This window comes from Oryx dammah, unplaced genomic scaffold, assembly GCF_014754425.2.
Source record: "Oryx dammah isolate SB20612 unplaced genomic scaffold, SCBI_Odam_1.1 HiC_scaffold_18, whole genome shotgun sequence".
NCBI classification, from domain to species: Eukaryota; Metazoa; Chordata; class Mammalia; order Artiodactyla; family Bovidae; genus Oryx; species Oryx dammah.
Genome location: NW_024070202.1, coordinates 97,617,762 through 97,633,330, shown reverse-complemented (window position 1 = coordinate 97,633,330; position 15,569 = coordinate 97,617,762). Strand labels below are relative to the sequence as shown.

Sequence of the window (15,569 nt, the reverse complement as noted above, 5' to 3'; positions counted from 1 at the left end):
GACTCTTTATCAACTGAGCTATCAGGGAAGTCAAATATGGTAGAAAGCCCTCGGCCAAATATGCTGTTACCTAGCCCTCAGCCAAATATGCCGTTACCTTGATTTCAGACTTCCAGCCTCCAGAACAATGAGAAATAAATTTCTGTTGTTTGTAAGTTGTCCAATATGGTATTTTGTTATAGCAGCATGAACGGACTAAGACAGTGGTGTAATGGTCATAGAGCCTTTCTGGACCATGTTAGGCAGGGGTCATTTAATTCTTCCAGTGCATCTCTGTAGCTCAAATGACATCTTGCTGTACCTATTAGATATTTACATTTCTCATTTCTAGAGTTTCTCTAGAGTTTATTCAGATGTAATCTAAGCTCATCCAAAAGGGAAGGGGTGTATGGCTAACTCATGTTGCTGTACACTAGACACTGTAAAGCAACTATACTCCAATAAAGATCAATTTAAAATTTTTTAAAAATCTTGTCAAGTATCTGTGCTGTGCTTAGGTGCTCAGTCGTGTCCAACTCTTTGCAACCCCATGGACTGTAGCTCACCAGGTTCCTCTGTCCATCGGGATTCTCCAGGTAATAATACTGAAGTAGGTTGCTCTGCCCTCCTCCAGGGGATCTTCCCAACCCAGGGATCAAACCAAGGTCTCTTGCATTGTAGGCAGATTCTTTACCATCTGAGCCACCAGGGAAGCCCTGGCAAGTATCTACCAAGCATCATATTCTTGGGTGTGCTAGTGATAGAACAGTGAATCACTTCTAGTACTTGCCATAAGGTAAGAGATTTAAAAAATAAATGGGTACAATGAAGACTACAAAGTTGGTCTTAGGAGAGAACAGTTATCTCAGCTTCTTGGTGTTCATGTTCCTATTAGATTCAAGTTTCCTATATTTATACATTTAAGCTGAAAAGATTCAGAACACACAAATCAGATTCTAAAGAGATAAGTTCTTTGATTTTTGAAAGAGATGGTCAAAATGGTGGAGAAAAACGTCAAGAGTATTCCGCAGGTTGGGGACAAGAGGAATGATGTCAGAGAAGCAGGAGCAAGCAAATTTCAGGGAAAGGAAGCAGGTTTCAGCTACACAGGGCAGCATTAGAAAACAAGGGACCAGATGCAGGCAATTATGTGCAATAATGTCTGACAGAGCAAGCTGAGGGTTCAAAGATTGAGACAAATTGGAAAACTGAGAGCCTGGTGAAAGATGTACACAATCTGCTAAGGTCAGCAAATAGCGCCTATTTTAGCTCACCTTCCATGGAAACATTCATTAAGTCAACATTTATTTGCTGAGCAAAGCTGCTCATGACTTCTCTCTCTCTCCCCACCAAAACAATTAAAAATATTTTGATGACTTCTGCTGTAGACTGAATATTTGTGTCCTCCTAAAAATTCATATGTAAAACCGAATCCCCAAGGTGATGCTATTTGTAGGCGGGGCTGCTGGGAGGTGACGAGGTCATAACTGTAGAACCCTCATGAGTAGGATTAGTGCCCTTATGAAAGAGACCCCCTAAGCTCCTTTGTTCTTTCTGTCATGTGAGGACACAACGCAAAGACGACCCTCTGTGGTCCAGCAGAACAGCCCTCACCAGATACTGAATCTGCCAGTGCCTTGATCGGGACTTCCCAGCCTCCAGAACTGTGAGAAGTAAGTTTCTGTCGTTTAAAGCATCCAGCCTGGGCATTTTCTTGAAGCAGCCGGAATGGACCAAGACAGCTTCTCACTGTTTCTACCGTCATGCTCCTGCGGCATTCTGTACTGGTTTTTGTTTTTGTTTTTTTTTTTTGCTTTTAAACATTGGTCATGCTTGTGGTGGCCTCCCTGGTAGCTCAGTTGGTGAGGAGTCCGCCTGCAATGTGGGAGACTTGGGTTTGGTCCCTGTGTCGGGAAGATCCCCCAGAGAAGAAAATGGCAACCCACTCTAGTATTCTTGCCTGGAGAATTCCATGGACAGAGGAGCCTGGTGGGTTACAATCCATGGGGTCACAAAGAGTTGGACTAAATGACTAACTTTTCTCTTTCTTTCATGCTTGTAACTACTTGTTTAATATCCACTTTTCCCACTAGATTGTAAGCATCCTAAAAGCACAGACCATGTCCATTTTGACATCCCTTCAGGTGGCATGGTGCTCACCAGAGTGAATACCGACTGTGAATGAATTCATGAAAGAATGCAGACCAAAGAAGGAACAATTGAAATAACAAACAACACCCCAGAAAGACAGATGCCATTGGCCCCATCTCATTATGAGAGAATATCATCACTCCAAAAGTCAGCAGCTGTAACTAAACTCAGAGAGTGTGCGCAAGAAAGCCAAGTGTAAAGCCAGAATGATTCAAAATCTACCACCAGATTCTCCTTCCTGATCACACGGTTTCCCTTAAGTAGCAGTGCAATAGAGAAAGCAACTGAATTAGCTAAATTCAGAAGCAATCTAGAGAGATTATAAATGAGTCCACTGGAAAAGAAAGATTAAGTGGAAGAAAAGATTTTAGATGCTGGTCATCAGAAAAATTAGAAAATTCAGGAGATATGATAAAGTAGCCATTCCAAGTGAAAGGAATAGTATGTAAGAGGGCTGTGTGAACTCTCTTGAAACTAGTTAAAAGAGAAAATTAGATACAATTATTTCACTGTTGTGTTTTAAGATAACAGGTAAAGACCACCAGTAAGCCAAAAAGAACAGTATATGAAACTGTGGTTTTGATGAAAATGCAGAACAACAAAGCACACTCAAGTCAAGATGCTTTTACATACAGAGTTATTTGCTCACTGACATCATCCACTCAACTTCTGCTTTCCTGCTTTAATTCAGTCCCTGAAAACCAATTATACTTGAATGCAATGGAAACCAAGCAGTTTCTTAGATGATCTAACACCCTTTCACATGCTGACAAATCAAATTTGGGAGGAGGCAGAGCAGCAAGGAAATTTCAAACTATTTTGGGCTGTGTGTCTTCTCAGGTCTTTCCCTTGCTGGCCCTTCTCATGCCGGCTATTTGACTAATTGGAACTCTAGATTTCAAGCAGAAGTCTTGAGCTATAATTTGGTACATCTGCTTAGAGATGTGACTAGACTCTCAAAATGATTCAATTGTAACATTTGGGAATGGTGAACACTAGGGCAATTACAAATAACTACCAGAGAAATGCTAATACATGTCACTTTGTTGGGAAAGAAGAAAGACAGGATCCAACTTCATGCAAGCAATTAAAGGTGCCTTTGTGACTGTGAAATACACTGGCTCTCCAAATACCTTTATGGTCTTCAATGACACGAGTGATTCAAAGGATTCGGTAAACTAGTTGAGGGGAAAACGGACTTTCTCTAAGAGTCTCCTCCTGCAGCTTAATATACATGTGTGGGTATGAAACACAAATGATTTCTCTCTAAGTGGTCTGCCTCTTGCATGTTAGGAAGCTTCATATTTCCCAATAATTGATTTTCTGAGGTCTTCCCACTGACAAAGATAAAAACAAGTTTATAATCCCCTTGCACAGCCATTACTCATCTCTCAGGTATTACAGCATTTTAGAACTGGACTCCCCACAAAATGAAGCACCAGAAGCATTTCTGCTTTACATGTGAGATTAATTCCAGAAGAAAGCTGTGATCTACCAGCGGTGCTCTGGGTCTCCCATCCTGGAAGTGCATAATAAAATCAAAATAGCCAGGTTCTGCCTGAGAAACTGGAGTTCAGTGCACACACTGGATAAAGCACTCTAGGCCAATGATTCTTAAACATGTTGGGGTCTAATTATGCTTGAAATATAAAACACATTTCCATCAGCCATTCATAACAATGGCTCAATATTAAGGGCACACAGAATCCAGAATCTTGAGGGAAAGGAGACAATGGAGGCAGATATGGTCCAGAAACAGAAGCCCATGTAATTTGAATCCCCAAGTAACTCAAATATACAATCTACTCTCTTGATGACTAGAAAAATCAGAACATTAGGCCTGTAACTTTCCTTCACTTCAGCAAAATTTCCCGCGAATCTCATTTCAGTCTCAGAGGCTTGTCTGTTTAGTATTCAAGGCACTAAAACCTATTAGCAAAGAGAAAGCCAACCAGCCTATACTAAGGCCAACAGGGGGAAGAAGGGAGTATGTCAACCAGGTGGCCAGAAATCATCTTTTACTGAATCTCATGGTACTATAAGGGCTTCCCTGGTAGCTAAGCTGATAAAGAGTCCGCCTGCAACACAAGAGATCCCAGTTTGATTCCCGGGTCAGGAAGTTCCCCTAGAGAAGGGACAGGATACCCACTCCAGGATTCTTGGGCTTTCCTTGTGGCTCGGATGGTAAAGAATTTGCCCACAATGCAGGAGGCCTGGGTTTGATCCCTGGGTTGGGAAGATACTATAAAAGGAGAATCAGTTTAGTGTGGAAAAAGAATTGGCATGATGTTAAAATACTAGTTCATGATGGACCCTGCTCAGTGCTTGAACTTGGGAATTTTAGACACAACATTATCCCTGTGAAGTCTGACCAACTTAGAATTAACTATTATTGCACTGCACTCAAAACAAGCCACATGTTTAGAGTTCTTCAGCCTGATTTTACATAGTTTTTAATAAAGGCCATCACCCATCAGGACCCAGAGACATGAGTAAAATTGTCAAGTAGGCTCTCTGGGGAAATCTCTCCCCTTTTCATCACCCCTTTGGACTCCACTGAAGTCTTATCACCTAGAGCAGGGATTCCAGGAAATAACAAAAACTTCTTTCTTGTAGTCTGGGATTTTCGGTGCTTGGCAAAGGGTGCCTACATGACCCGGTGCCCACTCCCTGACCTTGGGTACTGAATTTCTCATACATATTGTTGCATTTCTGTTCCTGGGAGAAGAGAAGGTACCCTTAGTGATCTTTTCATGGGGAGTAGGGTGATGTGGAAGCCAGTGCATGAATTTCTGCAGACCTATCTGGGCCTCTGAAACTCCAATACTTTGGCCATCTGATGCAAAGAATTGACACATCGGAGAAGACCCTGATGCTGGGAAAGATTGAAGGCAGGAGGAGAAGGGCACGACAGAGGATGAGATGGGTTGGATGGCATCACTGACTTGATGGACATGAGTTTGAACAACCTCTGGGAGTTGGTGATGGACAGGGAGGCCTTGTGTGCTGCAGTCCATGGGGTTGCAAAGAGTCAGACATGACCGAGTGACTAAACTGAACTGAATTGAACTATATGGGCCTCTTCCCCTTATCAGCCAGTTGTGTATCCTGACTACATCACTGTTCTACATCTTAGCCATGGTACAACTCTATGTTGAGTTCCATGAGTCCTACTGAATCTCCAGAAATAAGAGTGATCATCTGAACTCCCAATGGAACTATGAAATGACTTCCCAATCTGGGACTTCATGTGATTGCCTCTTGTAACAAGGATTCATTCATTGATGGTTTCACCTTCCCTCTCTTGAAGTTTGTTCCAAGTTATTCATAAAACCATATTAATGCAAAGAATCATAGGTTTCTAAGATCTGAGGTTTTCCTTCAAAAGTATGTTCAAGTACTCTTTTCAAGAAAACATCCTCAGGATCATTATCTAATACAAAGTATGAATTCTGGTGGTAGAAATCGAAGGCCAGGTAGAAAGATGTCAGTTCAACAATTGATCAGTATAAGAAATCTTTGGAGGAGGAACTCCCTGGCGGTCCTGTGGTTAGGACTCTGCACTTTCACTGCTGAAGGTGCAGGTTCAATCCCTGGTCGGGGTACCTAGATTCCGCAAGCCACACAGCATGGTCAAAAAAAAAAAAAGTATCTGGGGAAATACAAGCTTTGCAGTACTTCAGCTCACATGACACCAGCAGTTTCTAGATATGTAAATAGGGCTGGGGAACAAAAGGGAAGGTTTAAGGGACGTATCCATAGGAAGAGAAAATCTAGTGGTCTCCTAACCTCTTCGTTTAGATCCTTCTTTTTCAGTGTGAGAACAGGGAGCAAAAGTTAACTAGGTATTCCAAGTCTCAAAGACTAAATTTTCAGTCAGGATGTAGATGCTTCAATTATGTGGTGATGGCTGATAGGCATGAAAATAAATTAATATTCTCCCTCACTGCTGTTTTTTCTCGCTGAATCATACAGATTTTAGAAACTGCCTCAGAACAGGAACAGTTATATTGAGCTTTGTGGGGTAGGGGAGGGGAATAATGAAGAGGCTAAGTTACACTGCTTGCTCAGTGTTCTAGGAAGAGCAAGACAGCTCAAATCATAATTCACTACATAAGGGCCTAGAAGGATACATCAACATTTTGTCAACACACATTTCAGTGCATGCAAATGCACTGAGTGCATGTGAAACCAACTCACATTATTTCTTTCGGCCCTCAGAGCACACCAATTTCCGGCATGACTTTAAATGATTTATGTTACTCCTGATCTTCTAAGAGTTCTTATTATAAGTTAAATAAGCCAAATTTATTTCAAGAAAGAAAACCAAAATAATAACAGTAATAGAGATCACCACCACCACCACAAGAGTCACGTAGTACTGACCATTCATTCTTTCTACCAAGTAGACATTTGTCTTGATATTCTGGATTATGTTACTTTCAAAGTAACTGCTTCTAGGGGTGTCACTGCAATGCATTCTGATCTATAAAAATTATTTAAAAATAGGTCTTAATGTACAGCAATAATAGTATTTTAGAAAACTGAATCAGTAGCGATTTGAAGTTAATCACTCAGTCATGTCTGACTCTTTGCAACCCCATGGACTGTAGCACGCCAGGCCTCCCTGTCCATCATCAACTCCCGGAGTTTACTCAAACTCATGTCCATTGAGTCGGTGATGCCATCCAGCCATCTCATCCTCTGTCGCCCCTTCTCTTCCTGTCTTCAATCTTTCCCAGCATCAGGATCTTTTCCAATGAGTCAGTTTTTCACATTAGGTGACCAAAGTATTGGAGTTTCAGCTTCAACATCAGTCCTTCCAATGAATATTCAGGACTGATTTCTTTTAGGATGGACTGGTTGGATCTCCTTGCAGTCCAAGGGACTCTCAAGAATCTTTTCCAACACCACAGTTCAAAATTATCAATTCTTTGGTGCTCAGCTTTCTTTATAGTCCAACTCTCACATCCATACATGTCTTCTGGAAAAACCATAACTTTGATTAGACATACCTTTGTTGGCAAAGTAATGTCTCTGCTTTTCAATATGCTGTCTAGGTTTGTCTTTTCTTCCAAGGAGTAAGGGTCTTTTCATTACATGGCTGCAGTCACCATCTGCAGTGATTTTGGAGCCCCTCCAAAATAAAGTCTGTCACTGTTTCCATTGTTTCCCCATCTGTTTGCCATGAAGTGATGGGACCAGATGCCATGATCTTCGTTTTCTGAATGCTGAATTTTAAGCCAACTTTTTCACTCTCCTCTTTCACTTTCATCAAGAGGCTCTTTAGTTCCTCTTTGCTTTCTGCCATAAGGGTGGTGTCACCTGCATATCTGAGGTTATTGATATTTCTCCCGGCAATCTTGATTCCAGCTTGTGCTTCATCCAGCTCGGCAGTTCGCATAATGTACTCTGCATATAAGTTAATAAGCAGGGTGACAATATACAGCCTTGATGTGTTCCTTTCCCAATCTGGAACCAGTCTGTTGTTCCATGTCCAGTTCTAAATGTTGCTTCCTGACCTGCATACAGATTTCTCAGGAGGCAAGTCAGGTGGTCTGGTATTCCCATCTCTTGAAGAATTTTCCACAGCTTGTTGTGATCCATACAGTCAAAGGCTTTGGCATAGTCCATGAAGCAGAAGTAGATGCTTTTCTGGAACTCTCTTGCTAACATTTATAGGGCACTGTATACAAGGCACTTTCTATGTGCTGGCTCATTTAATCTTTATAACAAGCCTATAAAATAGGTACTTCTACTATCCTCACTTTACAGACAAAAAATTAGATAGTAAGTTTAGCTAACTTATTAAAGATTACAGTTAATATGTATTATCTAAGGTTTAAGCCAAGCATTTGGACTCACATCTAAGCACTTATCATATAAAGTATACTGCCTCAGTGGTTGCATAATATTCCACCACATATTTGGTATTTGGTACTCAAATGTTTCTAGAGTAAAAATAAAAACAATAAGATGAAAAAAATACAGAGTGACAACAGAAGCAATAAGTGGAGAAAAAAAGTAGAGAAGTAGAAAAAAGTTTTTCTTGGGATGTAGAAATAAATTGGGTCAGGAGGGAGAAGGAAAATGAGCTTTCAAAAATTAATTCCTAGGGGATTCCCTGGCAGTCCAGTGGTTACGACTTGGTGCTTTCACATCATAATTCACTACATAAGGGCCTAGAAAGATACATCAACATTTTGTCAACACACATTTCAGTGCATGCGAATGCACTGAGTGCATGTGAAACCAACTCATATTATTTCTTTTGGCCCTCAGAGCACACCAATTTCCGGCATGACTTTAAATGATTTATGTTACTCCTGATCTTCTAAGAGTTCTTATTATAAGTTAAATAAGCCAAGTTTATTTCAAGAAAGAAAACCAAAATAATAACAGTAATAGAGATCACCACCACCACCACAATCCCTGAGCAAGGAACTAAGATCCTTCAAGACGCATGGAGTGGTCAAAAACAAAACTCACAAATCATCTCTTAGGCGAATTTCTAAACATATCTAATCCAAAAGTGATTGTGTACTTAGAATACTTTTTTTAGCCTTTCCAGGCATCATGCAGGATCCATCCTGCAGAGACCCCTTCCAGAGATGAAAGGAGACCACATCTCCTCCAGTGGAAGTGTGGAGTCTCAACCACTTGACCAAAAAGGAAATCCTAGAATAACATCTTTTTTTAAGTAAAGGAACAAATGCTTATTATATATTACTTTCACGATAAAAAAGCATCAGCTGGATCCTTTGCAACATTTGGGAAATATGCAGCATGGGAAATATGCAGCAAAGAATTCAGGCATTAGATGTGTCTGAGTTTAGCTGCATTTGTAATTCCTTGGCCTTAGCTAATCCAAAGGGTGCACAGAATCTTCTGAGAGCCTTCACACATTCTTATAAAAGCAACAGACCCAAACCACCAATCAGCACTGGTCTTACTTGCTGCTAAGTGCTACATGGAGCAGAAATTTACATATGCAAACCCAACAGTGGTGGAATAATATACAACCATTTGTAATATTAAGAACTAGTGACAACAGTTCTCACCAGAGCTCTAGTTCTACCTGACCCCTCATCTTACTTTTCAGTGACTTTGGGTGTATATGTTTTATTCAATATTCTCCCACCCCCACTCCCTAGCATCACTATAATTAATCAGATTTGTGTTTACTGAGTAAAGATCATACGTCACATATTTCATCTTCCCCTAGAAAGTCTTTTTTAAATTAAGCCTCAAGGTAAAGTGATACTGCATTCAAAGAGTTAAGAGCGTGCGCTTTGAAATCAGACTGTCCTGGATTCAAATCTTAGCTCCATAACTCACTTCTGACTTATAAACTTAGGTGGTGAGGTGGGTTGGGGGTGTGTGTGCAGAAAGTCTGTGGTATTATTTCCTGTACCCAGGCAATCTTTTAAAATGCATTACACATGGCAGATGCTCAGTAAATATATTCCTATTATATTCCCCCATATCTAAATTTCCTCTGTATATTTAACCAGGTCTCATTCTCTTCTACATATATATTTTTTTTTGCCTCTAGGAAATATATACCTGGCAGATGTTTAACAGCTACATATCAGCAGCAAATGAAATGATGTTGGTACATAATTTGGTTGTAAAGTTTATAAAGTGCTTTAACTTGACAGAAATAGTGCAAATGAAGACTGTAAATGGACATAAAACATGAAATATCTCTCTCACTAACCTATCTTTTCTCCTTCGATTTCTCTCTCCCAAACTAGGGATTCCTGTGTCCTTCCCCTTCCTCTAAGAGGCTTTCGAGGTGGCAAAGCGGTAGAGTATCTGCCTGCCAGTGCAGGAGATATAAGAGACAGGGGTTTAATCCCCGGACTGGGAAGATCCCCTGGAAAAGGAAAAGGCAACTCACTTCATTATTTTTGTCTGCAAAACTTCATGGACAGAGGAGCCTGGCGGGCTACAATCCATGGGATTGCCAAGAGTCAGACACGACTGAGCATGCACAAAGAGGCAGATGTAACAACCTCACACAGAGCAATTAGAAAAAGGGTGGCTCTGATTTATTTAGGACTCCCAGCATCAGGGCACAAAAATGACAAAGTACCTCAAAAATCAAAGATTAGGCTCATTCCCCTAATGTGGACAGCTTGTTTACAACAGCCTGGTAAGTGAACCCTGTCAATAACGTCCATAGGAAGTAGTGGCCAAAGTATGGCAGCCATAGGGTTTTGAGTTATTTTGTAGTTTTGTAAAGGATGGCATCTAATTTCCCCAAAGATCCTGTGTCTGGGAGAAATTCATCCACTCTCTTCTTCTGGAGCTTTGATACATGACATGTCACAGTACTTCTGAGTGGGCTTCTGCCAGTGGTGCAAAAACTGATGACATGAAGCAGGTATCCACAATGGCGCAGCTGCTCATGGGTGCATTTAAATCAACGCCTATTCTTCCCGTGCCATCAGGCAAAGCCCCTTTTACTGCTCTCATACAAATACGGCTTAATTTTATTTCCTGCCTGGCTTTGTGTAATTTTGACATGTCCTCAGTCAAACACGACCCAGTCCTTCAATCAGGCCCTATTTTTCTGGAGATGGGAAAACAAGAGGAAGCTAAAGTAATTATTGAAAACTCATAAGCAGCAGCTTTAGCCTAATTACCTTGACTTTCCTTTTTAATTTTTCTATCGATCGTCTCTTGTTAATATACAAGTATTGACTGAGCCAGGAGAGCCTGGTGTTACTGTGATAAGAACAGATGCCGCCGCAAAGCAAGATGGAATTAGCAGATCCAATAGTTAGCTCTTCTTTCTCAGAAGCACACACGTTCAGCACAGACTTTGGTGGGGGACCCTCTTAAGAATCACCAGCAGCATCTACACAGCAAGCATCTTTGTTCAATGCCTTTGCAGTCTGTTTTGCCTTTGCCACCAGGGGGCAGCTGGGAAAAAGAAAAACAATCCCGTTTTCTTTGTTCCTCTCTTGATGTTAAAATAATACAATGTCCCTCACTTTCAGCACATAATCTGCTAGAACTCCCAGGTCAACAACTCCAGAGGGCTGGGCAGCCCAGGAATGAAGGTGACATCCCTTGGAGCTGCAGGTGTGCTTTTTAAACACTGTTGTACTGAAAGTTTCAATCTGAAAATACCTTAGCAATATTGGGTGAGCTGTCCTGCATATTAATGTATTGTTGACAAACGCTTTTAACAGTTCCTGCTTCCTTTGTCAGGGAGAAATGTGAAGTTTTCTGGTGACAGAATAGATCACAAGAAACCCATTTAAAAAATAATTATTTCTCAACTACTTTAAACTTTTCAATTTCTCATATATCTCAGTTTTCAAGAACATTAATAATGCGTTGTAGGTTGAGAGTCTTAAATTGCTATCGAGGTCTACCTCAATATAAGCAAACACAATTTAGTAACCCTGAGTGGAAATCAATTTTCTTAGGAGTTAAGAAAACCCTGGTAAGCCAGGGTGGCTGGCGTGCTACACTCTGCTTTATTTCATCTTTTAAAGCAACTCTACAGGAAAATAAAGCAGGAGGTGTTAGCAAAGCTAAAAGAAACCAGAACTATCTAAATGGGGGAGTTCTCAAAAAATAAACCCTGGTCACAAATTCTATTACGTATTCCAGAAGGAAAGAAGTGTGCTTAAAAAAGGATTGGGAATAGTCATAAAAATGAAGTGAGTGGTTCAAAATCCAAGAGGCACAGGGGAAAGCGACAGGAAAAGGCAGCCAATGGGTCCAAAGGAAAAAACTAAATGAAATGAAAGAATCGTTAGACTAAAGAAGGGGGTTAAGGACTGGTATACAGCTGAAATGGCTCTCTCGACAGCAGAAGCAGCAGAGTGGAAGAAATAGTACAGTCCCCATAAAGCACAGTATGGTAACAGTGAAGGCACGTCTATCATAAATTAACAAGTTTACAGACTTGGGGGCCATTTAGGGAAAGGGAAAATGGATTTCTAGAAAAATAACTTCATCAGACCCCCGAGGGCATCACTGTCATCAACAAGTCACAGGCATAGGCTACATCATCAGTCCAGATCAACAAATGGCAAGCAATTCATCGAAGGAAACCAAGTCACACTGTAATGTGTACAACTGTTGTGCATGACACTATCAGATAATAATCACAGACATTCGTCCACAACATAGGTTTCAAATATGCTTTAGTGAAAGACTGGTTCAGGAAATGACATGTTTCAGAAATGAAAACTGAAAAATATCTTCAGGATTTGGAATGGATGAACTCCAACGAATAACACTGTGATCTGCTTAGAGCTGGATTCCAACACTTAGACGATGTTTCAGCAGATCAGGATATTTTTGAGTGCCTACCACGTCCCAGACGGAAGGATACAAAGGCTGATCGGACCTGCTCTTTCTCTCTACAAAGGTCATTGTGTGGTGGAGAGAAACACTCTAACAATTCTAATACAGTGTGATAGGAGGATAATTATCTTAGGAGCAAGATGTTAAGCCAGCCAAAGGAAAAAACAGGAAAGCCTTCACTGTTTAAAATCGTTATATTTAAGGCAGATCTTTAAATATATTTGAAATGGCCATCAGACGAACAGCAGGACTGGAGGAGTGTGGCAAGAGAGACTTTAGCATCCTCCAGGCCTCAAGTGGGGAGGGACAAACCAGCGCTTACCAGAGAAAACCTGTGTTTAGAAAGACAAGGGTGGGAAGAGGTAGAGACACCACTGAGAGGCGACTGTGGAAGACAAAGGGAAAAGCAGACAGCAGGAAAGCAGAGCCATCTTCCAGAAGCTGAGTTTAACTGGTTAGCTCTTACTGGCATCCTAGTCATGGTATAATGGAAAGGGCTACGGATTTGCTGTTGTGTGACTTGGACTGACGTCCAAGCTACACTCTTTACCGATACTGTGTGTGTTGACTGTTTCAACCAGGGATCTTTCACTTCAAGTTAACAGAAAATTGACTCAAAGTGGGAAAAGGGGTTTAAGTGTAAGAAACAGAAAAGACTATAGTTAATTTAAGCAGAAAATGATGTAAGAAACTAAATGTAAGAAATTGAGTGCTTATGGTATCACAGGAAGGGCTGGTGGAGCTGAACTTAAGCCGTGTTTCCAGGAAATTATTCAAAAGTAGCACTAAAGAACTGACCCCATCAGAGGAGGTCACTGTTAGGGAAAGTGAAAGTCGATCAGTTGTGTCCAACTCTTTGCAACCCCATGGACTATCCAGTCCATGGAATTCTCCAGGCCAGAATACTGGAGTGGGTAGCCTTTCCCTTCTCCAGCACTATCAGGAAAGACAGGAATTAAGAGGCTACCCAGGCTTCAATCACCTCTTGATAGCCATGAAATTAGTGAGTGACTTTTAACATTGTTGCAAAAATATCAACATCTCTATTCTTGCTCCCAGAAAAGAGCCAAGCCTCTCAAAAGACCCTTGATCTCAAGTTTCCCTTCCAAATGCCACATGAATGCACCTAATAATAAGAACCTAGGGGCACCCCAGGTGGCACTAGTGGTAAAGAATTCACCTGCCAATGCAGGAGACATAAGAAACGTGGGTTTGATCTCTGGGTTGGGAAGATCCCCTGAAGGAGGGCATGGCAACCCACTCCAGTATTCTTGCATGGAGACTCCATGGACAGAGGAGCCTGGCAGGCTACAGTCCATGGGATTTGCAAATAGTCGGACATGATGGAGTGTCTGAAGACACAATAATAAGAACTCACTTCACCCCTGAATTCTGCTGCAGGGAGATCAGGAAATGTACTCCCGAGGGCCCACCAGGAGGAGCCTGGAATTCTGAGTACCAATCCACCAGATTCACAGGTAGATGAAACAATAAAAATAGTACTGGCATTCAGGAGAAGAATTCCAAAGGTGGAGCAGTTTCAGCATTATTTGATTCAGTGTCTTTACAACACCATTAAGGACTCAGGGTTTTTCCATTTTTCTATCTTTAGCATCAGAGGCTTACCTCTCTTTGATGGCAAAATGGCTGTCACAGGTAACACACATACATTGGACACTGTTAACAGAAACAAATGGGCCTATTTCTTTCTATTACCTTTTAATCAAAGAAAACCCTTCCCCAAATGCCTCAGCAGACTTTCAGACTTTCTGAACAGAACTGTATTATTCACTCGTGGCCCAGACCATCACTGCTGAAAGAAACATCATTAGCATGACTGGTCTACAGATAAATCATGATATACACCGAGAAGCAGGAAAAAGGACCCTTCCCTGAGCATATGGCCTTGCAAGAGAACAAAAATTAGCACTGGACAGCTTGCAAGAAGGGGGCAGGCAATACAGAGGTGCAGCAAACTGTTTATCTCCAACTCTCAATGTCTTACCTTCCTCAAATCTAACCCAAGGATGTTAGCATCTGCCTCCTCATCTAAGAAGGCCATCATTCCTATGGTACCCTACGCCTCTGATCCAGGGAGGCCATCATTCCTGGAAGATCACATGAAGTGACATATATAAGACCTCTGCAGATGATCTGAGGGGTCATCATCATTAGCACAAGGGGGAGTGAGAAAGAAGACTTTTGTTTTCAGCAAGTACCACCCTGTCTGGATAGTGTTAATTGAAAGGGCAACTAATTGTCTTGAGGAAAAGCAATTTACTGAGATGAGTGTTTTTGAAGCATTTTATACTGTCATTATGGAAAAAGAGGGCTAGATTCTATCTGAAGGAAGACAATCAATAAACCATGAAACTACCCAACATTACTGGAGTGTTTCTAGAGACAGAACTCTTTGGTTGTTTTTAAGAAAGACTCTCTCGAGCAAGTGTCACTCAGCTGATGAAGCAACCATGTGTATGGAGCACGTTAAGCATCATCCCAGCAGGTAATCATGGATCAAGAGCCTGAAGTTGAGAGGACAGGGCTTATTAGTAATGAACATGCTAATATCCATGTGAAAGTACAGTCGCTCAGTCGTGTCCAACTCTGTGCGACCCCATGGACTGCAGCCTACCAGGCTCCTCCATCCATGGGATTCTCCAGGCAAGAATACTGGAGTGGGTTGCCATTTCCTTCTCCAGAGGATCTTCCCGACCCAGGAATCAAACCCAGGTCTCCCACATTGCAGGCAGACGCTTTAACCTCTGAGCCACCAGGGAAGCCCAATATCCATTTGATATATAAAATGTGTAGACAATTGCAACTTTCACAGCCCTAAATATTTCGAACGGTCATACCTGTTGCTTACAGGGTACTAGCTAATGCAGATCAATTCTTCCAGCCAAGTTCAAGCTCTTTTGTACACTCAGTGGAATTTCATTTCCTATGGTTGAATGAAGGTAGCAAGGATGACTGCCTATTAATATGCTTATAGTATCTTTCAGCTTGCAACAGTTAATTCGCTGAATCAAATTACACTGTAATATGAAATATTATTATGGAACTGATCTCATAAATTGATGATGGAACTTTCAAAGGAATTTTCC

The 15,569-nt window shown here is 41.3% G+C and overlaps 1 protein-coding gene across 1 annotated transcript in view; it reads right to left on the bottom strand.

The window, feature by feature from the left end:
* EXOC4 (exocyst complex component 4) overlaps nt 1-15,569 on the bottom strand; it is an 824,501-nt gene that overhangs the window by 340,789 nt on the left and 468,143 nt on the right. The gene's annotated exons all lie outside the window — the stretch shown is intronic.